Below are 27453 nucleotides of genomic sequence, written 5' to 3' on the forward strand. Positions count from 1 at the left end.
CCACAACCCTCCTTTCATATTTACAGAGATATTGAAGTGCTGGCATAGGAAAACAACAAGCAGTCCCTGACTAGCAGCTGCTTAGAAAAGCATTTTCTATCCATGCAAACAGGTCTTTCCATGGTGCTTCATCCTCAGTGCATCTGAGACTCACTTCAGTGAATGCACACAGCCTTAGACCACTTGTGCAGCATAGTAAAAAATTATTATCTCTCTATTTTTGATTGGAAAACTCAAGTACAGAGAAGTCAAGTCTAAACTGTTCCTCTAATCTGAATGCAGTAAGTCTTTGGCACTTTCATTTACCTACTACTACATCAAAAAGTGATGTAATTCTGAATCTTCCATTTCTCTCAGCTGAAGAAAACAGCATTTAGCCTCCATGAAACCCACACTTAAGATTTCTCACAGAAGGTCATTCACAGCATAAGGAATTTACCTAAGGACTCTTCTGCAGACTTGACCATCCCAACAGCTTGACTTCCTATGCTTCTTCACAGTTCATTTTCCCCTCACTTAATTTTCTTCATGAATCTGTGCCTGTCTGACACCAGTGAGAAAAACAAAGGGGAGAAATATGTTGCAGAAACACACAATGCACTGCAAAGTGCTGATGTCCCTCACCAGCAGACAGCAAAGGCGGCTGCTGCTGCTTAAACCAACAAAAAAGTGCTCTCTGAATATCTTGCCTTTAGGCTCCAGAAGGAACCATCAGTGAAAGAAAAATAACAAGGAGATTGGATGTGTTCTGGAGAATGAATTATGAAGCTGGACAAGTGAGCACCCTGTCAGCCCCCGCTAATAAAAGCCTGACTTTTCCAGGAATCGATGCCCTGTGCCTGGAGACCAAGAGGCAAAGGTGCTGAGAGCCTTCAAGGCCTTGTATTTTCTTAAGGGCTTGGTAAGATTGTGACAGAAAGCACTTGAAGTAGGATGATATATTGAGTGGGGATGTCTCTGCTGTGTAACATACCTGATTATGAGAGCTCAGTGACTACTGACACTATGCCACTGATACTCAAACTAAAAGTGTTGCTCCATCCTTGGCTAGTAAATGGTGTATTTTCCTTCCTTCCTTCCCTTCCTTCCTTCCTTCCTTCCTTCCTTCCTTCCTTCCTTCCTTCCTTCCTTCCTTCCTTCCTTCCTTCCTTCCTTCCTTCCTTCCTTCCTTCCTTCCTTCCTTCCTTCCTCCCTTCCTTCCTTCCACTTTTTGAAGAGTGTTTTAAAAGCTGGAGATAAACTGTTTCAAAATTTTAGTTAATTGTTTCTCCACACATGAGGCTACATAGTTTGGAGGAGAGCTGAGGCTGAGTTTTTTAATAACAAACTCCTATGTACATAAAATATATTTGTCTTCTACAAAAATAATGCTGATTCTGTTCAAATAAACTCACTGCTGAGATGCTGCACTGAGCTTCAATATTTTTAGACCATTTGGGCCCCAGGCAATCTGAAGTAAATATATTTATTTTAGCTTATCCCTGGTGTAAACAGAGAAAACCTGAACATCAGGGTAAAGGTCATAATCCCATGGGCAACATCTGCTCTGTTAAATTTGGAGGATAATTCTGACTGCATGTGCAATAAAGCTCGACAATTTTGCTCTAGGTCTCAATCTTCTCATATCCCTCCAAGAACCCAACCCCAAAATGTTGGAACCTGTCAAATTTCACCTGCTGCCTCAGACAGGAGTGGGTCAGCTGTATGTGCTGGACAGGGTTCAAGCTCTGACTCAGTGTCCATGTCCCAGTGGAAGGCAAAACCTACAATGAGTTTTCATTCCCTCTTATCTCTAAATCAGGAGGCAAGAAAATCTTCAGATGAAATGACCTATTTTTATCCTTTTGTATGTATATGCAACCTGTATTTATTTTTCTAAAGAAAAATTGACACATTTAATTAAGACACTGCAGATTTTTATGCTATATTTTTCTACTTAATTTTGCCAGATGGATATATATGTATGCTTGGATATATATACACATTTGAAAGCTTATACAGTTTGTCTTAATAAATGCAATTTGTAACTTCATAGCACAGAACTAGGGAAAAGAAATTAATTGTTTTACTCAGGATTTCTGACTTTTGCAGGAATCAAGCTCCACTTACAAATGCCTAACTTCTCAGTCATGCCTGATTAGTGCTTATGTAAAATTACTTCATATGTCCTTGACAAAGGAAAAAAAAAATCATGTTTCATAAATATTTATTATTGAAAAGTGACTAAAATGTGAGATGTATTGTTTCATATCATACCGTTTTTCAAGGTTTGAGATCTAAGAAGATCTCTCAGATCTCTGGAATATTCAGATGTAACACAGTACTGCAGGTCCATGTTTATTTTCCTCTGTTTGCACTGCTTAAATACAACAGAGTGCCTTAAGTGGTAATTTATAAATAGCAGTTCATAACAAACTGTTCCTGCTCATAATAACTGAAATATGCATAAAATGTATGTTCTTTAAGGATATTATGCATTGGGCTTTTATCTGGTGAGGCTATTCCAAATCTAACCTAATGAAACAGCTGGGTTAAAACCTCAGTATATTTATAGCAAAGCAGCTGTACTTATTCAAGGCATTTTATTTTTCCAAGTAAGCATTTGCATAATGCTCTGTCTTTCTTGTTCAAATTATTAAAAGAAAAAAAAAAAATGGCAACATATGAAAGCAAGAAAGCAGACATAAAAAACACATTCCTAACTTGGACCCACAGTGACACAGTGAAGACCCCATTCTGGGAATTTACCAAAGTCTGCACAGATTAGGAAGAAAAGGAGGAAGTTACTTGCAGAGATTTCTCTCAAGATCCAAAATATTTTCAGATGAGCTCTAGATTTTAAAATGTCATAAATCAAACCAATTCCATACTGCAGATCAGCAACCTTCCGAGACTGCATGTGGTGGTGTTTTACCATTATAACTGGGCTACTGCACCTTTTGTTGTCTAAACAAGCTGAAGCCATTTTTTAGTCCTGTAAACCAATGAAATCATAGGGGCACAAGTCAACATTGTTCTGTGTCAGGGTGCATAAGGAGTTCCATTTTGTATTAAATTAGATATTAACTGGTAGTAAGCAATTATTCATAAAGCTACATAGAAGCTGTGTAGAAAGAACACATGCAGTTGTGTTTCCACACAAGGAACTCTGTTTCTTGACTGCTGATTATTTGATTTCTGAAGCTGTATGATGCATTAACACCAGGCAATTACTAGTTCTTTTAAGATTTAGACAGATTTAGACTAACTGTGGCAATATATTCCATATATTTATTTACCCATTACTTATACAGTTGGCAAAGGGCTACCTCCTGAGATGCTGGCAATTTATGAGATCTTGGGATCTAATCTAAAGAATCACATGCAGCTTTTGTATTCTTTTAAAGTCCTCTGTCAGAAGGTCAAAGACTCCAAAACCTTCCAAAGCAACAGACCATGTCAACAGTCACAACTCCCTGTATCCCCAAACATTTTCTTTGCCTTGTGGATGCATATCGTTCATGCACCACAGCATGGGAACTGCTGTACTAAATTACTTTTCTGCTCCTGAAATTATATAACATCTTAACTAACACTGGAATAGACAACATGGGTCACTGAGTCCAGTCCTGCATAATCTCAGGCAAGCATGCTTTTGTCACTAAGGCCAGAAGGGTGCAACAAGGACTTCCCCTCTATCCTATGGACCACTAGGCACAGAATATCCCATACTATTGGACTTATGACCTTTCACTGCAGGGAACCAAAAACCTACAAAAATGGTAATGTGCAATGGAAGGAGAAACTGAGACTCTCACTTATTGCAATGGTCAGAAAACTGTGAGGCACTGAAAGTCATATGACCTATATTTATGCTACACCTAAAGAGAAAGAGCTCTCCCTTACTTCTGTTATTTCTGCAAAGAAAAAAGAAAATAAAAAATAAAAAACAAAAAAAAAAAAAAAAAGGAAAGGAAAAAAAAGGACAGATTTAAATAATACAGGCAATATTTCACAGCTTAAGAACAACAAATGGTCAGTACTGTGAGAGATTTTTACTGGTTCCTCCATGTGTTGTTAACATCTTAACACTAAACATGAACTACAATTAAGAGACTGAGATAAAATAGAAAAGATAGGCTGAAGGCAGAAATGCTTATAGACCTTAGAAGTGGATTTCTAAATCTCAAAACACAACTTTTCCAAATTGCAGTGATAACCTTTTATTGGAAGCTGTTTTGTGCTGCTTTTATATTTGATCATTGTAGCACCAACACAAGTGCATTTGGGATATATGGTTGTGGATTCAAGCATGCTGACCTAGCCTTTGCAAGACAAACACTCTCAGGGGCACACAAGTGCCTTTTTTTTTTATTGTTTTATTATTTTATTTTATTTTTATTCTCACCAACAGGGAGAAGTTTGGCCACTTTCCAGAGTCCAAAACTGCAGTGGTTCTAGGGCATGCTCCTGTTGTTTTATGCTTAATGATGTTTAATCACTAATGAGACCTAAAGATGAACCAAATTTACACCTGATAATTGCTATACCTACTGTCTTGCTCATGATGTGTCACCATGACATATGCCTGGCACTCATAGCACAGCACCACGAGCCACCTGCTAAGCCAGCATCTGACACTTCTGCCCTATGAATAAGCATGGAGATGTAGTGCTCTGCTCTGTCTGCAGACAGTCTGCAGCACTGAGCAGGAGCTGGGACTGAGACACACTGACCAGGTCCCTGTAATCAAAAAAGTCCTGCTAAATGCAATTTTCTACTTGGGTGCACGCATGGCAACTCTGCTCCCTACCCTGTGTCCTCAGAGGAGCTGTATATGTCACAACTGTGCCCCTGCTATCTAGTCCAAGCCATGAAGTCCCACGTAAGATTAATAAGGAAAGCAGACGGTCTGAAAGCTCCTCTGCGTATTTTCCCAGACAAATGTCTGTTTCAGGAGTACCCCCCAGCTAGGAAAATGAGCTAATTCAGCCTCCAAATATCTATGTGAGTTACAAATGTTGGGATAACACTTCCCAGGCATTCTTTGTTACTGAGTGTTTTTATGCTGAGTTTCAAAGCTGCCCAATGCAAACATCAACCTTGTCACGTCTCTCTACAGAAATATCTACAAAGAGGAAGTGAATAATACAGTAACTACTCTAGTGACAAAATAGCGGGGAAAAATAGAAAAGATACTCAATAAAACACATATTTCCACCCACAACATTTTTAATTTGGTTATACTACCACAACAACTATTTTACCCTCCAGCAATGGATTTGCCAGTATTCTTATGGTATAATTTAGCTGAAAATGTGAAATGATATATATTCCATATGCTTCAGACAATGTTTAAGTATTTTGTATTTATTTTCTGCTTTGGTTTATTCAGCATATAAAAAGTTTTTTCTTTGTTTTTGTGTGTGTATTATTAAAATATATATTTTTTCAGACAAAATATTATTAGCTACGGGTCAAGAACAGATTTTCCATAATACTACTCAGTTTTTAATCTGTTCTGATTGGTAGATTAAAAAATATATTTGCTACCATAAAATTAAAGCTGTGCACAGAAGAACTGGCCCAAGATGAGTTGATTCAATTCAGAGGAGAGAACAAGAATCAATAAGGACCTAAATGTCTACTTAACCCATCAGGGAGCTGTGCAAATGTGACTCCAAAATAATTTGCCTCATGGTGGTGAAATTCAAAGCCTGTCTCAGGTGTGTGCATTTTAGCTGTTTTCACTGCCACAACAAGAAGATGAGTGCTCCCAAGAACTAAACACATGCAGCCTTTCTAACAGCTGTTGCCAGCTCTAAAGTGAGCACAAGCCCTCTGAATCAAGAGAGCAGGAAATGCAAGATGTAGTGGTCACTCCAGTGACTGTTCCACAGCTGTAGCATCCTTCTACCTATTCTCTGAATGGCCAGAGAAATACAAAAGATCCCTTTGGGAAGTATTTCTTTTTGCCTAATTTTTCCCGTGAATTACCTCTTAGAAATATGAAAGACATTATCATAATACAGCCAGCCAGTTCTCCATGTGTCATTCGTGATTTCTCCAGGGGCCTCAACTTCCTGCAATGAGAAGCCAATCCATTTGACATCAGCCTTGTTTTAGCATCAAATGTAATAAAGATGGTAAGCCTCAAGAGAAACTACTGAATTTTTCTGAAGAAGGTACGTAGCATAAAATGAGTAAAATGAAATTCTCCCCCAGTCAGGTGTACATACCAATGAATTCTCATGCTTCTGTTCTAGGCCAGCACGTAAGAGGATGAACAATCACGAATAGTTTTTAATTCTGAAAAGCATAATATTATGTGTTTTAAAGCAAATATGAAAAACAAACAAACATATTTCTGATCCTGTATTTTGGAGCTTTTGGAAGAAAAGCAAATCTAACTCCATTTTCTTAATGAATAGAAAAAGATGATGTTTCGCAGTAGGCAAGTCAGTGTGAGACATATAATGGGAATTTGTGGCTGCTTCAGCTCTGGAGTTAAAACTGGGATTATTGAAATCAAGTGATGAATGGTAAGTGATGCTTTATAGTATTTGCTCTAACCCATTTTGCTTGTAAGTAACTTTCATTGCAATTTGCTGGGAGAACAGCAGATCTGAATACTCTCAATTATAATTGTCAGCTTCAAGTAACTCAGGTGGGATCAACAACGCAATACTGGCTTCAAAACAGCCCACATGAGAAGGGAATCAGGCCCAGAAGTTACAAAACAGCTATATTAGAAGAGGGTTAGCTGTTTCCATAGAAATGGAATGGGAATATAGATTCAATCCCTTCAAATCAGAGCTCTGAATGAAGGAGGAGAAACCAAACTGTTTGCAAATGTGTCATGTCAGACAAATTTCTGGTGAAAGTACAGACTTGTCCATAATGCAAATGTAGCACTTATAAGGTTATGCAAAATGCAGGCCCCAGTGTCTCTGGGCTACCTTGCTCACTCTCGCTGTAGTGGGAAGGAGGAGGACTGAAAGGCAATTAGGGAACATTGATTATCTTGGTAGCTCAGTCCCTACACTTGGGTAATGCAGTTTAGGCTGTACTGATAGTTTACGTGTACAGGTGTCAGCAAGGACAACCCCCATACATCTCCTATCCCAGGGGTATCATTCCTCATGTAAACAGCAGGAGGACAAAGTGCCAGCAGGTGGCACTCCAGAATCCGCAGCATCCCCCTGTTCTTACTGCTCTGCAGGCAATCAGAGAGTGCTGATGTCCAGGGGAAGAGGCAGGGACGGCTCAGGGGCCCAGGACCCCAGAAGAAGGTGATATCCATAGAACTAAATTATCAGAAATGCTCCCAAGCAGAAATGTTTGTAGGATTTGGGCAATGACATCCCTTTTACAAGCATAACGTGCTGCCAGTGATGCCTGCAGTCTAGAAAGTCCTCCCTGTGCACTGCAGCATTTGGTGCCAGCAGCACTGCTGAGTGCGGCCACATGCCCTGGGCTGGGTTTCAAGACCAAAGGGAGAGCTCCTGGGTGTGCAAGCTGCCTGAGCAGAAATGGAGAAGAGTTAAGAGAATAAGCTGCAAATATGTAAGGGCAGGAAACAGCAGAAGAGAAACTACAGCAAGGAAAAACAGAAACTGTTTCCCTGCATCTGGGGAATGGTAATAATGCCTTGACAGTCTCAGCAGCAGCAGTTATTCAGCCTTTCATAAGTATCCACAGCTCTAACCCTTCTTATTCCATGTGCAGTGAAAAGAAATAGCAGGCACTTCTTTTGCAGCTAATCCTGATCTTGGGTTTTTCATTAGCTTGGGAGCGTGTTGGTGACTCCCACATCGCCAAGAATTTCCGTTTGTTTTCAGAAACCCTGCTTGCAGCATTCCTCTGAGAGATGCCTCGCCATTTGCACAGAGTAAACAAGCACATGCATGTGCGGCATTTTCTGAAAACCCTTTGCAGCAGTGAAAAGCAGACACTCCTCCACAAGCCCTTTTTTCTAAACATGAACTTTGACTTCTCTGGTTCTATCAGTAGATTTTAAAGGGTTTTATTTTTTCAATAAAAAAAAAAAAAAAAAAAAAAAAAGGAAAGAGGAAAACAGCAGAACAAGTAAACCATAGCTAAAACAATTCATGATGCTTCCTGTGAAAGGCAATTTTACACTAGGATTTATTCTTAATTTCCACTATATCATCTTATCCACTGTGGTTTCATATGGTCTTTTAATTATCTTTTTATTTTTTTTATTTATTTATTTATTTTTTTTTTTTTCACAACAGCAGGGTCCAGATCTTTATTTCCCTTTTCCAGTATTTGTTCCTCTGTGTCAACCTACAACAGAGCTGTAGACATTGGTACTCTTGGTCAGGAATTTACAATGTGCCTTTGTTCTTTATTAGGAATGGCTGATTTGGCAAGTTTGAAACTACTGATGGCAACAACAACAACAAAAAGGGGAAAAGTCTGATGCATTGCAAATATTAATTTCATTATTTTAAGTATGAAAACCCGGTATTTCACAGTTTTGATTTTTTTTTTTTGTCGTCAGTTTTTGTTTGTTTGTTTGTTCTTCAGATAAGAATTGTGTACAAGCTCCATGTTGATGTTTAGATCACTCTTAACGGTCCTGTGTTTTCTTTTCAGCTCAGCCAGTCATTATAACAATGGCCTAAATCATTGTTAGATTTAGAGATGTAATTTTAATGAATCCTAGAATCATTCAAGTTGGAAAAGACCTCCAAGATCATCTAGTCCAACCTTTAACATTGTACTAAATTCCACCACTATAGCGTGTTACTAAGTTCTAAATCTACGTGTTTCTTGAAGACCTCCAGGGATGGTGACTCAACCACTTCCCTGAGCAGCCTGTTCCAATGTTTTGCAAACCTTTCAGTGAAGAAATTTTTCCTAATACTACTAATACTTAAACCTCCCCTAGTGCAACTTAAGGCCTTTTCCTATTGTTTTATCACTTGGTGCTTGGGAGAAGGGATTGACCCCTATCTAACTACTGCCTCTTTTGAGGTAGTTGTAGAGCTTGATAAGGTATTCCCTCAAGCCTCCTTTTCTCCAGACTAAACATCCTCAGCTTCCTCAGCTGCTCTGTATAAGACTTGTTCTCTAGCCACATCACCAGCTTTGCTGCCCTTCTCTGGACACGCTCCAGCACCTCACTGTCCTTCTGATAGTGAGGGGCACAAACCCAAACACAGTACTTGAGGTGTGGCCTCACCAGAGCTGAGTACAGGGGGACAATCACTGCCCTGGTCCTGCTGGCTGCACTTTTCCTGATACAAGCGAGGATGCTGTTGGCCTTCTTGGTCACCTGAGCACACTGCTGGCTCATATTCAGCCAGATATTGACCAATACCCCCAGATCCCTTTCCTCTGGGCAGCTTCCCAGCCAATCTTCCCCCAGTCTGTAGCACTGCTTGGGGTTGTTGTGCCCCAAGTGCAGGACCAAGTGGACCCTTGGCCTTGTTGAACTTTATACAGTTGGCCTCAGCCCATCGGTGCAGCCTACCCAGATCCTCCTGTATAGCCTTCCTACAGTCAGACAGATTAATACTCCTACCCAACTTGGTGTTGTCTGCAAACTTAATAAGGATGCACTTGATCCCCTAAGCCAGATCCTTGTTAAAGATATTGAAGAGAACTGTCTCCCGTATCGGGCCCTGGCAGACACCACTCGTGACCAGTCTCCAGCTGGATTTAACTCAGTTCACCAGAACTCTTTGGGCCTGGCCACCCAGCCAGTTTTTAACCCAGTGAAGTGTACATCTGTCCACTCCTTGAGAAGCCAACTTCTTCAGGAGAATGCTGTGGGAAATGGTGTCAAAAGCCTTACTGAAGTTTAGGTAGACCATATCCACAGATCCTCATCCACTGAGTGCATCACCTTGTCATAGAAGGAGATCAGATTCATCAAAGACCTGTCTCTGATAAACCCATGCTGACTGGACCTGATCACCTGGTTGTCCTATAAGTGCTGCATGATGGAACTCAAGGTAGTCTGCTCCATGAGGGCTCCAAGAAGGCATTAAGTACTTCAGCCTCTTCCTCATTTCTTATCACTATGTTTCCTTCCACATCCAATAAAAGATGGAGATTCTCCTTAGTCCTTCTTTTCTTGTTTATGTATTTATAGAAAATATTTTTTATTGTCTTTAACAGCAATAGCCTGATTGAGCTCAAACAACTTTGGCTTTTCTAACTTCATCCCTGCATAACCTCATGACATTTTTGTAGTCCTCCTGAGCGGTCTTCCTCTTCATCCAAAGGTCATAAACCGTCTTTTCTTTTCCTGAGCTCTAGCCACAGTTCTCTGTTCAGCCAGGCCAGTCTTCCATGCCAGCTCATCTTTTGGCATGTAGTGGAAGCCTGTACCTTTAGGATTTCTTTCTTGAAGAGTGTTGAGCCTTCCTAGACTCCTTCACCCTTCAGGGCTGCCTCCTAAGGGACTCTGCCAATCAGTCCCCTTAATTGGCTGAAGCCTGCCCTCTGGAAGTCCAGGGTGGCAGTTTTGCCACCCCCACTCCTTACTTTTCCAAGAAACAAAATCTATACATTTGTGATCACTGTGCCCAAGGCAGCCGCCAACCTTCACATCACACCAAGTCCTTCTCTATTTATCAGCAAAAGGTCTAGTGGAGCACTGTCCTTAGATGGCTCACTCATCAGCTGTGTCAGGAAGTTATCTTCCACACAGTCTACAAACCTCTTAGACTGTTTCCTGTCTGCTGTATTGTATTTCCAGTAGACATACGGTAAGATGAAGTCCCCGATGAGAACAAGGATAGTGATCATGAGACTTCTTCCAGATGTTTGTAGAATATTTCATCTGCCTCTCTGTCCCAGCAGTCTGCTCACCAGGACATCTGCCTCATTAGCCTTCCCCCTATATCTTGCCCATGAACATTCAACTCCATCACTCCATTATTAATCTCAAGACAATCCAAACACTTCCTAACATGGAGGCTAACATGGTGGTGGCTGTCCCACCACCTCTCCTTACTAGCCTATCTCTTCTGAAGAGTTTGTAGCCATACATTGCAGCACTCCATTCATGCAAGCTGTCACAAGTTTTGGTGATAACAACTGTCCATAGCCCTCCTGCTGCACAGTGGCTTCCAGCTCCTCCCATTTGTAGGCCATCCTTCATGCAGTGATGTGGATGCACTTCAGTTGGATTAGCAATCCTGCTACCTTTTTGGAAAGAGAAGCCCTAATTCCTGGATAGCCATTACTGGGCACTTTGGATACTTTGGTGACTTTTACATGACTTTCATGTAAAAATTTCTATATTAAAGCAGGTGAATAGACCTAGAGCTCTCAAAAAACTACTTGGATGAGCTCCATGCAAAGAACTATAGTAGGCCATGATGCAGCTAAACATTTTATATCTACTTTTTCAATGCAATGTTTCATAGTGCAAATATGTTGGTTACTGTGTCATAAATACCTTATGATTCCTACTGACTTTGACAGATAAAAAGCAGGGAAGCAAATCCTATTTCTGAATCATGAATAGATAAATATATAGCTACATCAACATTTTATTTTTTTTTTTAAATGAATTACTTGAAAAGCCCACAGCATTTTTGAAACTAAGTGATTAATTCCTGAAAATTCTCACACATGTAGATACATAGATACAAAAAAATTAATCTGCTTGATTGTGTTTCCTTTAAGCAATTGTTCATTAAAATGATGTGTCATCCTGCCATGAGCAAAAATGGACTGACTTAAAAAAAAAAGAAAAAAAAAAAGTATTCTGCTTCACTGCAAAGCAATGTTGGAAAACTGAATATAATTTTCCCTCCTCTCCCATATTCATCCACACAGTTTTTGTTCAGTGAGGATTTCTTTTTTTGAGTCCTATGGTTTTAGACTTCCTCCGAACTTCCTTTGAAGAGTGCTCTGATCCCTCTGTGGAAGGGTTAGTTTTGTGTATGTGACATATAAAACTATCTGGAAAATATTTGAGGCTATTACTGAATTTGTTAGAACTCAACTGCTAGTCTAGCCAATAAGTTTAGGCAGAATATATTCATTCTTTCCTGTAGTAGAGCTCTTTTGAGTTCTACATCTAGCCCTAGCTGAAAGCCACGTGTCAAATTTTTCATGACCTCTTTCCTTCAATCAGCTCTAATAGCAAAGCACATCTAGCATTTGGTCCCCAAAATTAAAATAAATAAATAAAATATAAAAATGTCTGCCTCTTACCTTGCAGCAAATATTGTTTTTGTGATGCAGGAGTAACAAAAGAATCAAACCTTTTTTGCTGTCCACAGAGCTTTGAACCTTTTTCCATGTTAATGTTTTAAACACAAGACTGTTGGAAGTTCAGTCCTTGAATCTGTTCCACTTTGCATAGCATACAGAAAAAGGCACTTGACAGAAACAAAGAGAGATGATGTATGATATGATACATGACATATAAATTACAAACATAAAGGTGATTAATTCCTGCTGAGAAGTTACATAAATTTTAATCTTTCCTTGCTCCAAGTACTACTTAATATATGTAGTACAATACTGAATGGGTGCTCTTTATTTCAACATAGTGCCCTAATGAGGGGGCAAACTGTCATGCCTTTGAATACAAAAATGTGTTTACTCTTTGTTAAAAACAAAACAAAACAAAACCTACATCATGAGAAATTGATAAATTTTTGTACAGTATCATCAGTCTGAAAAACAAATTGATCCCAGTTTCTCACTTATCGAAAAAAAGACAAACTATGAGGTGTTGAGAAAAAATAGATATAAAATGAGATAAATGTCCTTTCTAACAAATTTAACAGGACATGAGGCATAAGAATGTCATAACAATTTTAATAATCATTTTGAATACATTTGTAGATTTCCTTCGTGGGCACCTAATTCTTTCTATACATCACACAGACATCTAATTATCAACATATAATTCATCTAATTTCTACATCTCCAAGTATGTAGCTTGTTTTTCGCAACACTGTAATGCTGTAATAAGTGTAACATATAATTTAAAGATGCTTCTCCAGGACTAGTATCATTCAATTATCTTCTGCTGGATATTTTAGAAAACAAGCTGATTAATTATAAACTTAACTGTGGACTTTTTACCCCACCTGATTAATCCTGTTTGAAAATTTTCTCAACAGACATTTCATATGCTATCTGCAGGATCTGGATTTGCTATAATATTTTACAAAGTATCTGGAGTTTAATCTTTTTGTTTGTTTGTTTTGTTTTGTTTTTCAATGAAGTTTTCATATTTCCATGAAAACCTGGTGCCCAAAATACTTTAAATGATATGTAGCTGATTTAGTTAGCTGCTCTACAGAAATGTAGCACTTGGAGTTTTGCCCACAGTACAGCAGAGTTTTATAGGTATTAAAAAAAAGCAGAATTTATATTTGTAAAGAAATACGTATTTGCCTTTTGCAACTACTAATGTCAATTTCTCTGAACATAACCTGTTAAACATACCATTAATTTTAAGATTCAGAGTTTGCACACAAACAAGGAGGCATATATATCCCTACTTAAACCACATATACATAAATATGCAGGGAAATAACACAATAAGAAAGGAATAGCATCTAGTAAGTGTACTTTTCAAAGCATTAACAACTGTTAAAGAAACCTATCTAGACTGCTACTACTGGTAGGTAGGTTGCCAGTCCTGCATTTGCAAAGCAGGTACAGTGTACGATTTTGGAGCTCCATTTTCCCACCAGTTTCTTCCAGGTGGATACAGCGACCCAGGAAGCCTGGGATGCTATGTCATGCTGAGTAGCCAGATCTAGCACTAAATTGTCACTCCTACCTTAATGCAGCCCTCAGCTTCTAAGCTAAAACAATGTCATTCATACACCAAATAATAATAATAATAATAATCATCATCATCATCATCATCATCCAAGGTACCCAATATAAATATTTTAAAATTTATTATACCTTTGTGGCCTGCCTATTTAAAAATATATATATATATATAAATATATATATATTTATATCATAGTATATACTAAAACATAGTACATACAACAAAAGTAGCCTCCTAGTCTTTTGAGCAAAACAACACAGAAATCATCTTTAAGGTACCAGGTGTTTAAGAACAAACAACGCAGAATACCTGCTGCATTTCAATACAGCAGGTCTGATCCCAAAACCAACTGAACTGATGCTCCCTGTGGTTGTAAGTATCCTGGAGAGTAAGAGGCAAATATTTGAAAAACAGAGGTGAAAGAAAATACTTGTCCTGCAATAACCAAATTATTTTTTATAAGTCTGTGAGTATTAAGAAAGGTTCCGTAGACATAATACACCTGTGAGTCTTCTGGAGACTCCCTGATTGAGCCCTGCCTCCCCATCACTATTTCTGTATGGGTCCTGGGATAGCTCACAATGCTGCAATTGTTCCCCAGGCAGACACCTTTTCCTACTGCGGGTGGGAAACCTCCTGGAAACCAGAGGGTTTCTGCCTCTCTGCTAATGCTCCTGAGACAGTTTTGGCTAAGCCATATGATTGAGGCTGGTGGTGGGACCCTCCTGATGAAATCTTCTGAGCAGAGGGATATCTTGCCACTCTGTCCTAACACCAGATCTTGAGAAAGGACTTAAAAGCCCACAGCCAGGTTAACTCCAAAATCTCTTGTTTGTTGCCAGCTTTGTTATTAGAAATAACAGAGCCTTGCCAGGTTGTTTGAGAGGAGTCTGACAGGGTTGACTTTGCTGAGCAGACACACTTGTTTTAACTGGGTAGGCAAGAAAGCTTCAGACACCAAAATACACCTATCCATTTATCCAGTAACACCTATCCATTTGAGCAGGAAGAATGAGTGCTCAGACTCTTATAGAAATGCCTCTGAATCTTCTGTGATCCAACTGATACAACACTTTGGAGAAGGCAGGAGACACATAGAAAGGAAAGCAGATCCATTCTCTAATGGTATTCTCAAGTATAAATCTGCATCTCTTTCTGTGTTCCATTAAAATCATCGCACCATATGTCACAATATGTATTTGATCATGCTTGCACGTACACATTTGTTAACAGATCTAGGAAATCATTAGGTATTATACTAACTTGTATTTAGACACAAAGTTAATCACTATTTTAAAATATTAGCTACATTGCTGTTTTCTCACTTCTGTGTATGTAGGTACTTGAAGTGCTCCCCTTAAGAAATAGAATGATTTCTAATTCACTATCAGAAGCTTTTTAGTATGACAGGTATATTAATATTTCTAACTTGGAAAAAAGTCAACAAGACTGTCATTCAAAGACATTTTAAAAATAATTTATATAATAATTTAAATAAATAATTTAAATAAATTTATATAATAATTTAAAAATAATTATCAGGGCCTCTGTAGATTTACATTTATTTGTTCCAAGAGGGGATTGTAAAGTGGCAGGAATCCTATGGCTGATGTATCTGATGAAATACACTATTTATAGGGAGAAAAAAAAATAGCAAAGGAAAAAAAAATAGGGAAAATTATATTTTGTGTAACATTTCTCTCAGGTTTCTGACTAAATACTGCATACTGTAGAGAGCAGTGTGTTTTAACTTCTATCAACTATTCCACAAATTACTTTTCTTCTGTCCTTCTATATAATTACATCTTGTTTGAATACAATATTGCATTTTAAAGATAATAACTGAATAACATAATAGTGAATGGTATTCTGCAAAGGGCAGTACACGGCATTCTGTCTAATTAATTCCTTCCCAAGAGTGTTGCTCACAGATTCAGAAATGTTTAAGTTTAATGTTTGAGCATCAGACTTGAATTGCTGTTCAAATAAAATGGAATAACAGACTTACAAGTCATTGAAGCAGTTGAAACTTCATTCATATTTGTAAAAAATATGACGTTAAGTGAACATAACAATAACACTAGAGAATGTAAATACAGAATTATTTTAGAGCCTATGTGAAAAAAATGAAGGAGAACCTGAGAAGTGTTTGTGGACTCTGTAGATAAATCATCTTTTAATTCATGTTGCACACCTCAAATAAAATCTCAAATTCTCTCTCATCTTGCTACTTAAAGGCCATAACAATTCCATCTTCTATGTCAAAGTAAGTATTTAGGGCACTGATCTTAGAAACACCTGTAGGAACTAATTTCATGAGTTATCCTCCTGAAAGATAGAAACTACTTATTTGCTGAAGCTTCAATGCATATTAAAATATGTGTGCATTCAGAATCTAAATCCATTTGTATTGTTTTTAAAGTGTCGCAAACTACACTAAAGTGTCGCCTGTTTTACAACAGGCTACAGCAATTATTAATATTTCTGGGAAAAAATAAAATAAAATCCCCAAACCAAATGTTCAACAAGGAAACAGACTTGAAAGAATGCAGGCTATTTTTTTTTCTTAATATTAACTATATGTTGATTTTAACTGAAGATTACCTTATCAATTAGATTAGAAAAGAAATTTAAGTTACAGGTTCATAGTTTATGTTTTAACTAAAATGAGTTGATCGGATTAATCTACCAATGCAACGAAGCTGTGATGATAACTGTCTAAATTCCTTTATTAATTTAGTCCAGTGTATTAGATAAACTAATCCCAGACTTTTTATTTGTTGACCCAAATAAGAACACTTAAGGAGGTTTATTTCTATTACAAGAAAACTGAGCTGCTCACTCAGGGATGGTGCTGCAATGTGTTCCTGTAGTTCCCTAAGATATAACGGTCAAGACAAGACTGCAGAGTACAATATTTGCCCTTCAGTCTTACAAGCACAGATAATTGTTGTGCTGTCTGTGTTGTGATGTCTAGAAGCATGGAATATTAAAAAAAAAAAAATCCAAGTCCTCCAAAGAGGTTTCAAATCTGGATCACAGCCAGACACAACATTGAGTGAAGTAAGCAGATGGAAGAATCAGGGCTAGGATAAGGAGCAAGTTTTTTTCCTGGTAAGTAGTAGTCACAGTGTAACACCTGCCTACTAGCGTCCTCTGATCACAGCAAAAAACTAAGTGTTAGTAGTAACAAACTCTGTCAGGCATCATGGTTTTCCAAAAAGGAGTAAGCATATAGAGACTGAGCACTGCTTGGATCACAATTTCTAGATTATTTTTTTTTAAGTCCCTGGTTCATAATAAAAATACAATATATTCTTTGTCTGATGAAAGTCAAATATTTGTAAGTTGCCTTCTAGAACTTCAGCAATATCCTAGAAAATCACCCACTTTTCAAACTAGTCTTGTAACTACGCAAAGACAAGACAAAGTAAAGGTAAACTGAGGGATGTACATCTACTCGTACAACAAAAAAATGAAGTTCAAAATAAATAACTAAGAATATAAATTCTTAATTAATTGCTTTTCATCCCAGTATTACTGCAAGTCCCTTAATATAAACATTGAATTTGTTATGATAATTAATTTTAACAGGCAACAAATCAGTTCAACAGAGTTAAACACTATCATATTTGCACCAAGAAGAGGCAATGGAAATGATTTTAGTAATTCTTTTGGGGCAGAATAGACTTGTTATTTCAAATAACAACACTTACTGAATTCATTCTCCTGAAATGTATAAAAACCAAACCAACTTTGAAAAGGTGCAATTTTGACCCATTTCTTATCAGTTTGGTTACTGTTGTCAAAGAGACAAGGTGACTTCTTATTCTTTTGCAGTGACTGAAAATGTGTTCTTCAGAAAATCTTTCTGTAATAAAAACATAATGAAAAATCTATTCCAATTCTTAGTTTGCTGTGTATTTTACTTTTGTTCTTGTTGTTGTTAATAAAGTGGCTAATTTCAGAAGATACTAATTTTAAAATGAATGAGAATTAATGAGAATTTGCCACAGGACAATCTAAAAGCAATGTCTTTCAGTATTTTTTCATACACAAGAAGGATTTAAAAAAATAAATTAAAAAAAAAATAAAAAAAAAAGATTACTTTTCCTTTGAAGACAATGCCAATACTGAGATGGATAAACTTAAGTAGGAGCCAAGCTACAACAGTGTTCAGACCTGCTTTAGAAAAATCAATGCATACACAAAATGTGTAGGTGGAAACCTGCATATGAAGAGCACCCAAGGGTTACTGAATATCAAAACTGAAGGAGTGATATCAGGAAAACACTGAAGTACTTGAGAAAACAATATCACTAAATGAGTATGTCAAACTTCTCATACCAGTAGCGCAGGGAAGCAGCTGCCAGTGCATTTTTTGAGAGCAAGATGAGAGGGCAGAAGATTTTTCATTGACATGTAAAAATGCACACATTTAAGTCAGACATTAAATGTGGGGCCCACTGAAAATTTGGTTTTACCTGAGACCTACCTCCTGCAAAGAAGTATAAAAATAATTCATTATTAGCTTATCTATGTAGGATGATGAAACAATTTAGCCTATTTCCTTCACTCCTTTCTGAAGTGTATCACAAAAGAGAAAAAAATCCCCTCAAATGAATAATTTGCAATTTTCTCTCATCACTGGGAGAGATCAGTTCCAATCTGAGACAAGCTGAACTAATACCAGTTGCACCCATTTACTACTCTAGGACTGCCAATATATTAAACCAGTTAATAAATTATTAATTCATTCAAGGCTCCTAGGTCTGTAAATTATGAAGAATATTAATCAAAGTTTGGAAGAAGTGTCTTAATATTGGTGATTTATTTTTAAATTGAATTGTATATTAACAGCCTGACCTTCAGGTCAAGAGGTGCTCGCAAGTCAATTTAACATGGAAGTCAATGGGACAATTGGCACGAAGAAGTGCTACTCAATCTAATGATTGCAGAACTGATCTCCATCCATAATAATATTGGCTTTATACAGCTTTATGACAAGGATGATGTGATTCAATGAGCAGAGTTAGGTGGTAGAACCACAGAGACTTATGTTCTGTTGCCTCTGCTCACACAGGATCACTGAGCTGGTGAGGCTGCACAAGACCTCTGGAGATTACCTAGTCCACCCAACCCTGCTCATAGAAGGATGCTCAGGACTGGTTTTGTAAAAACAAGCTAGGTTTTGAGTATCTTCAAAGACGAAAACTCTGAAACCTCTGTAAACAACCACTTCCAATGTTCAACCACCGTCAAATTCTTATATGTGCTTAGAAAGTCATCTTGGAGTGATGTGATCCTGCCAGCTTTTACCCATATTACCTGATATCTCTTTGGACTAGTGCTCGGAGAACGACCAAGTACATCATGGATAAAAGAAGTCCTATGAGAAATGCAAGCAATTATCAACCTGGAAGATCATTCAAGTCAAAGGCTGAAGGGAAAACAAGGCACATCCCAAATCAATATATAATAAGATGGTGTTTTAGGAAGCCCTTTGATTCTTTTAGAAGTTTTTTTTTTTTCTGATGACAATACTTTTTTTTTTCTTTTCTTCTCCACCCTATAAGGAAAGGAAAGGAAAGGAAAGGAAAGGAAAGGAAAGGAAAGGAAAGGAAAGGAAAGGAAAGGAAAGGAAAGGAAAGGAAAGGAAAGGAAAGGAAAGGAAAGGAAAGGAAAGGAAAGGAAAGGAAAGGAAAGGAAAGGAAAGGAAAGGAAAGGAAAGGAAAGGAAAGGAAAGGAAAGGAAAGGAAAGGAAAGGAAAGGAAAGGAAAGGAAAGGAAAGGAAAGGAAAGGAAAGGAAAGGAAAAAATCATTTCAAAATCTTAATATATCTTTATTTATCTGGTGGTATGTTCGTATTTATTTCACTACCTCTTTAATAACTTTGGGGTGAAAAACAATGGAGTAAGCAACATCAAGTCTCAGCAGGAGAGCTATGAATCAGAGGCACTGATTTATAAAACACTAACTGATAAGGACAAAAGAATAGGTCTTCAGAGACAGCAATAGAGACCCTGGCTATGACAAGAAAGAAGACCTGCAAATAAAGAATATCTATGAGAACAAAATATGATCATGGCATGAAGGTTATGAGAATTCAAACATTTAAGTTGAACAAAAACAAAATGCCTGCCCTCAAAAGAAGTATCTCAGATTAATTAAATAATCTACAGGAAATTTCCAGCATAAGTTAATTGCATATGCAATCTGTTTCTTTTTTCTAATGTATGTTTATAGCTACACAATGAGTTAGTAAGAACCATTTTCACTTTGAATAGTGATAAAAAATTCAACGCCTCTGCCATTCTAGTGAACACAGTATTTCTTTCATTTCTAGCTATCACATAACAAGGCAATGATAAAATACAATATCTTTTCCTCCCAGCACATGCAAATACATTTCCAAAGACAACATCAGACTCATTTGACTTTTGAAACTTTTTTGTCTGTTTTAATTCTCTATATGGTAACATAGATCTCTCAACTGTGCAGTAGGAGGTAAATGGTGCCTGTCTTGTTTCAGGAGGGTGAGGCAGACTTCTTCATAGTGCAACTGCTCATCTGAGTTTTCCCCAGGATAAACCAAGGTTCTGTGGTATTGCACCAGATACTCTTAGATACCATGGACTTGACTTACAATTTACAAGACAAAAATCTTGATTGAATCTTCTATCTTCAAATTAGATTAGATTAGATTTAGGTCATTGTATCAGCTGAAGACAGCCCTCTTTTTTCTTTTTTTTTTCTTCTAAAAAGTCATTTGAGAATGGCCATTCAGCATCAGTGGCCTGGCAACATAATGCAGTCCCATTCTGTGAGTTATTATTGTTGCAAATACCTGTGAAGAAATGTTTTTATAGAGTTAAATGTACAATAGTAGCATGACTGAACATGAAGCCATATTCTGAGAACAATGCCAAAACTGCACAATAATGTAATTCAGCCTCTTTGAATGCACTTTTGTTTAACATATCCCAATTCCATAGCAGAGCCTATCACATGCTTGTAATCACACATGCACCAATTCTAAAACAATGTAGGCAAAACTGAAAAAAATCTCAGTGATTATTCCTTATGAGGATGCTTTGCAAAGGTATGGTGTTTTGAATGCTTTTTTTGCCACATCAGCTGGAGATCACACTGGGTGTAGGGCAGGTGTAGGGTTATCAGTCTTTACATTAACCCTGGTATTCAATTTTTGGGGTACTTATATAGCACTCCAGAATGAACCTCTGAATTTGTCACTCACCTCAGTGTGACAAGACTTCTACCTCAATATATATCCATGACTAGATAGCCTTTCAACACAACCAGCTTCTGGAAGCAATCTGAATGTTTTTTGCAGCTGTGAAAAGCATCCATGGTAGGGGGTATGGACTAGTGGGATCCTGATCCTCAGCACCCTCTAACTGCCCACTTGGCAGGGGACACACTGTCCTTCCAGATGGAATGGGGCAGCACAATTCAGCAAATCTAATGAACTTAAAAGTTTGGTAGCATGATGGGAATGAGACATAACCCTCACCCAACTAAGTTCTACAAAGCTTTAGGCTTGCTAAGGTAAAGAAAGTTGAGAATTTGGCCTGTTCAATGCTTCAGTACTACTCACATTGCTAAACTGACCAAAGTGTAAGTCTTTTCTGCAAAGTTTTGTTCATGCTCATCTGCTAAGCAGTTACAAGCACTGGATGAAATTGTGCATGTATTGTTAGAGTTATTTTCTCTAAAATGCTTACTGCATCATGCTTTTCTTTTATGAAAATGTATCTACAAAATATGTAACCTTCTATAAATTTCCATATTGATCTCTGTGTGTAAATATGATACTCCTAACTTCAGAAGTATTTATTAACTTTCATGACAAAAAGCCTTTGCAATCAAATTAAGCACATGAATTTTGACATGGAAAGATGACTTCTGTAAGAGATGAGAGAGATGTGAAAATAAGGTTCTGAATGGACATGCTGTCACGGTTTTATGGGGAACATGAACAAAACATTCCTAGAATAATAAGCTTTCATTTTATCTTTCATAAGTTCATACAATATTCATCTTCTTTCCCAGCTACGTTGTGAGATCAATCTCAGCAGTACTGTTAGTTCATATGAAATGTAAAATGAAACTGATTATAGACATGAAAGAGGAAAGCCTCATTTCAGTCTAATCCAAAGGAAATGAAAATGCAAATAACAAGGAAAAATGAATTCACAGATTAGGTCTTTTGTAGTTTGTTAATCTAAGATATCATCTCAGACAGTTAAGTAAATTTTTACAGATATTTTAATTGTAAGATAAATCATTTAATACTAAATATTATAAAGGAAAATGGAGATAATGGAAATTCAAATTCAGTGCAAGATACAGGCTAATCAACATTATTCAGTGCAGTAACGCTTAGTGCTTTCCAGTGAGGCTTACCAGTTGGTATGGGGTAATTTAAGGTAGCCAAGCACACAAACTAGTGCCACAGTGATGGAGAGAGAAGTACTCATTCCAAACACATGCAGTTATCAGGCCACTTAATTTCATATTCTTCAGAATCCCTGCCACCCAGGCGCTGTGTGCTGCGAGGGTTTCAGCAGCAGTAATTCACAGTGTGAGCTGTGCATTTCTCACATTCACAGTAACAGACATTTGTACTTTTGCTATCTTTCTAGTGTCAGGCCAAATTTAAGGGATTATTTTCTGATAGGGTATTCTGTGCAGTTTTGTTTCTGTCTTCCACTGTCTCCTTTTGTGGGCGTTTACTGGAATGCAATTTAAATTTGTATTTTTGTAGAAAGAGACCATTGTTTACTTACTTTAATGGAACTTACCAAATTCATTTTGATAGCTCCTCTCCCAGAACTTGGTACTTGGGGAAGTTTTTTACCTCCAACAAGTTTTCTTTGTCTCACCTTAATCGACTCTTGAGCATCTAGCAAGACCAGCACAGGAAGTATATAGTATCAAGGTTTTTCAAGGAAAAAAAAAAATCACATTTAAATACCAATGCAAAGAAAATCAGGAAAGAACAAAATGTCTCCTGCAATCTTTTAAACTCATTGTAAACTATACTATGCAGATGAAGCCCTCTCTTTCATCTCTCCTTCCCTTCTGAAGGTTGCACTTATTTTTCAGTAGAGTCAAAGAGATGATTTCCTTCACTTCCAAAACTGATCAGATTTGACCTCTGCAAGAGCTATTGCCACAACAGAAATCCTCTAAGAGGTTGAGAATGTTGAGTATTTCCCATGACTTTCTATTCTAACCAGCTATGTGTTTTACAAAATTTTGAAGTCTAGAATTAAATAAATAAAAGTCTATTTTGAAGCAAAAATGGCTAAAACTATGGATGGTTTTGGCCTAATTTGTTTTTAATTCTTCTTTGGTTATGTAGCAAAACAAATAGGTGGGTTTTCCATGAACACACTCAAAACTTGAAGGACTTGGGGAAAGAAAAATTTTCACATAAAGAGTCTGATGTTTTAGCCTTTCTGAAACAAAAGTTCTCAGAATCTGAAACCAGAATTTGGAAAGAATTGTATTAGTAATGATACTATTGCAAAACAAGGCTCATAAAAGACATGAGTGGCAGTATTTAATAACATAATAAACTTTTTGTGACTTTTTGTTGAAATTTGCAACTGCAAAGATTAGGAATTTTCATTCTGTTATCCAAAGAAATAAAGGACTGGGGATCCTAAGAAGAACATTTAAAGCTCCCAGAAAAAGGAAGCTAAAGCAGCTAAGAGACTCTGGAGCTCTACCAATGGCAACATTAGCTATTGCAACTTTTTTTAGGCAACTAAGGCATTTTTTTTTCCTTTGAATTTGGATTTAAATTTCTGAATTATACCCAGGACCTAGATTAACTTATGTCCTGTGGTGGAGGTTATTTTTAGTGTCTACAAGCTTCATGTACGAATAGGGCCGTTGGGCAGTTGACATACTAAACAGAAAACAGTGAAAGGAAAGACGTATTATGCTTACTTTAAAATTGAAAAAATAAGAGATGGAAAAGTTAGCATCCAGTCACACAAGAAGTACGTGCCATAGAATTAAATTTTATATATTTTGTGTTCAAGTCCAACATTGTAAACACAATCACAAGATAAGAGAACTCTATTGCTGCATAAATAATTATAGGTAACAGATATATATATATATATCTCCCTTTGGCACATGTAATAAATCATTTTTCACCTGAGGAAATTCACTTATCTGAAAACAGGGCATACTTAAAACACAGGTAGAATTCAGTTTCATTTTTCTTCTGTCACCATAGCATTCGTGTAAGGATTGCTTTCCAGCTACAACATACATGTATTTACCAACGTCTCACACTTCAGCTTACTTACGGGTTCAGCTTTACTCCCCAAAGTCTAGTGACTTACAGGCTTCTGTGTTTACAGGCTCAGATTTAAAAGAATAATAAAAGGCGTTTGTGTTGTATTTGGTGGACGTGTTTCATTATATGCCATTGTTACTATTACCCATAGGAAATCCCTTGTATTTGACACTATTACATTCACACTTGGGACTGGCTCATGCCCTTCTGGGTTGAAACCCAATGGAAAGGACTAACAAAAAGATCCTGGAGAGTCACACAGCTATTTTCAGGCTCCTTAGGGGCCAAGAAGAAAATCTGAAAACTTGCCCACTCAGCCACATACTGGGATACTTGCTCTGACGGTGCAGCTACTGGTCTATAACTGTAAGACAAAATAAAGTTATCTGAGTGTAGCTGCTACAAAAGAACCTTATATAAGGTTTCATTTCATCACAATATATTTTAAAATCAAGATGAAAACAAACCATGCATTTCCATTACTGTCTTTACTACCCTAAGCCCTGAGAACATGAACCAGTGAAGATCTGATGGCAATACTTTATCCATATATAATATGGTTTTACCAGTTAAAAAAAAATAAAATAAAAAAAAATAAAAATACAGCTATTACAAGTATCTTAGTAGTCACAAACATAGTTCATGCAGCTTGATTTGTCTACAATATATTTGAAGAAGGAAATGCTCTGACTTGTAGGCCCTTTAAAACAGGATTTTGTGCCAACCAGTTATTTAGCACAGCATCTACCTAATACCTACTGTTAATGTCATCTGACTTGTACTGGTAATGAGCACTTAATAAATTCTTACCAATTAATTATTGGAGACCCCCAAGAAATAGGAAAATAACCCCCCACAGGATTCCATTCCCTCATATCTCAGAAATACTGCATCTATCAATGACACACTTCCTGACATATTTTTTTTAAAGTTGTATTTTTGGCAGATGTCCTAGAGTTGTACATATATTGTGATAAGCATGGAGTTTCTTAGAAATTTAATTTTAATGACCAGAAGCTGACAAGTGCAATACTATGCTAACATAATGGCTAGAAACTCTAAGTCACGAATCAGTGACCTCTTTGGTAGAGTAGGCTTTATTAGGTCAGAGGACTTGGCAAAGAAAAGACTAGGGAAACGTTTAGGAAACTGAAAGATATGGAGTTATGTCTTGTTATTCCTATTTGTACCCATTTGCTTTCTTCCCCACTTTTGCACTAAATAGCAAGACAAAATGCAAAGGTAGGCCTACAGAGAGAAACAAGTCTACTTACTCTCTTACTTTCTTTCCAAGTACCTTAGTCTCAGTCCCATCTCTTCTGACTTTTGTAAAACCAGACAACTTGCTCCTAGCAGCAGCAGGGTTCTCCTCAGAGAAGAATTCAGAAGAAGATACCATTGCTGTAATCTCTGTCCCCCTGTGAAAACCTCTCCGCACCTTCCCATTCCAAGTGCCTTCAGTTTCCTTCTCATCTTCAGCTGTCTGTCCTAGTGGATCTTGTATTTCTATGCGTACGTTCTACTTTTTTTTTCCCCTTTTAATCTCAGTTTTGTGAAGCCCCTGTCATACTGAGCTTTATGGCCAGGCCCATACAACAAAGCAGATGAAATGACTTGCAGAATACAGACGTTTGTAATTTCTCATTTATCTCTTTCCCTCTTCATATACCCCTTCCACTTGCACCTACCTCTGACTGGAGGACATTAAACAAGTTATTCTGGGAGAACATGAACCCAAGAATTCTGGTTTCCCACAGATTTATACTGAGATCCATAATGAACTGTAATTGAAACTTTTGTCATTACTGAGACATTTATGCAGTCTCTCATCCACATGAATCACTGTTTAATAAAAGGTAAGTTTGTGTTGCAGCCTTTGGGACATTTACAGGATCTCTCAGCTCTACTGGCTGACTATTTTCATGAAATAACTTAATTATATTTGAGATAGATTTGGTGGAAACTACCCAACAGCTTCAGAAGTTATTGGAGAAGTACAGGAGACACAGCCAAGCATGATCACATAAAGGACTGTTTCCATAGGAACCTAGAGTGAAAACAGAGACACAATTTGTGAAAAATTTCATTGCAGTCACTTTAATTGAAATTTCAAAAATATCTGATCAGCTTTAAATCACATGCTGCAACACATGACATTTCTCCTACATTCCCCCATTCTGTACCCAGTCTGCAGACCCTTGCTTTCATACGTTCATCACTCCTGTATTCTGCAGAAGCACAAACTACACTTCTCAAAGTCAGGAGGTTGCTCAGCCTGTATTTTGTCAATCTTCCCTTCAGATGGAAATTATTTTTTTTTCGGCAGTGCAAACTTCTCAGTAATACATGCCAACTGCTACACTCCACTGCTTGCACACGTGTTAGGCATATGACAGAACAAATTAAACAGAGAGCGCACAGGAGCAGCAGGTTACAGTATCACCTGCCTCCGAGTGCTTAGGCAGAGTGAAGCACTTGGGGTTGGAAATATCACTTCGGCAGCACAGGTTATTTGGGGTTTAAGGCCAAGCAGATGGCACCCTGAATGAAGGTGACCAGAACCTGTCGGGTGACAATACGTAGATTTTATAGAAAGCACACCACCACCACCCCTCTCTTCATTACATCCTCTTCAGTATTCATTGCTCACCTCAGCTGTGATACTAGCTTCCGTCTCTTGTGACCACAGTAACCTGCATTAAAAAACACGCCCATGTACAATAGAACAACTCAATAATCTGAACTGCGAGACCTCAGCACGGGAAACCACTGAGCGCTCTGTGTACATTCCTAACATCGACATCTTGGAAGTAAACGGCTGTCTGTTGTTTTTCTCTCCACTACTTGAAGCCTGTTACTGGATCCTTCCTTGTCACAAGCCAAGCTTCTGACCCGTCCACCCGTTCCACGCCATCCTTCTTCCTCAGGATCCCAGGCAGATATTACCCCATTTCCTAAACACCACCGGCCCGTGGCAACCTCACGGTGCCCAGGCAAGCAGGGCTCCGATGTCCCTGAACCCGGCCACTGCTGAGGGATATGGGGGAACCTCAAGGGGTGGGCATCTCCCCACCCCTGTGCTGCCCCTCACGGCCCCACGCAAGCTGGAGCCCTGCGGTTGAAGCCAGGCCGGGATGGGACCGTGTTTGAGGGCTGGAGGGAGGCACTGAAGGGGGCAACGGGAGACCCAAACCCAACTGAGGGGTGCGGCGCAGCTGCTGCCGGGCGCGGCCCCCTCAGCGCAGCCCCCGCCATTTTGTCCCCGGGCGCCCCCTCTCGGCCGGGGCCATGCGGTGGGGGAGCGGGGCGGCTGCGGGGCTCTGCGAGCTGCCTGCCGGCTGCC

General features: G+C 38.1%; 1 long non-coding RNA gene across 2 annotated transcripts; it reads right to left on the reverse strand.

Moving 5' to 3' along the window:
- Positions 1-19864: 19864 nt before the first annotated feature.
- LOC116502226 lies at positions 19865-27175 on the reverse strand. Of its 2 annotated transcripts, XR_004254549.1 has the most exons (4): positions 26761-27175; positions 25385-26157; positions 22597-24474; positions 19865-20618 (listed from the first exon to the last, which is right to left on the reverse strand). It is a non-coding gene; the product is annotated as an uncharacterized LOC116502226 (long non-coding RNA). The 2 variants fall into 2 exon arrangements; XR_004254548.1 differs by having other exon boundaries at positions 22597-26157.
- Positions 27176-27453: the final 278 nt, after the last annotated feature.

The sequence above is a fragment of the Aythya fuligula genome, chromosome 1 (genome assembly GCF_009819795.1).
Source record: "Aythya fuligula isolate bAytFul2 chromosome 1, bAytFul2.pri, whole genome shotgun sequence".
NCBI lineage: Eukaryota > Metazoa > Chordata > Aves > Anseriformes > Anatidae > Aythya > Aythya fuligula.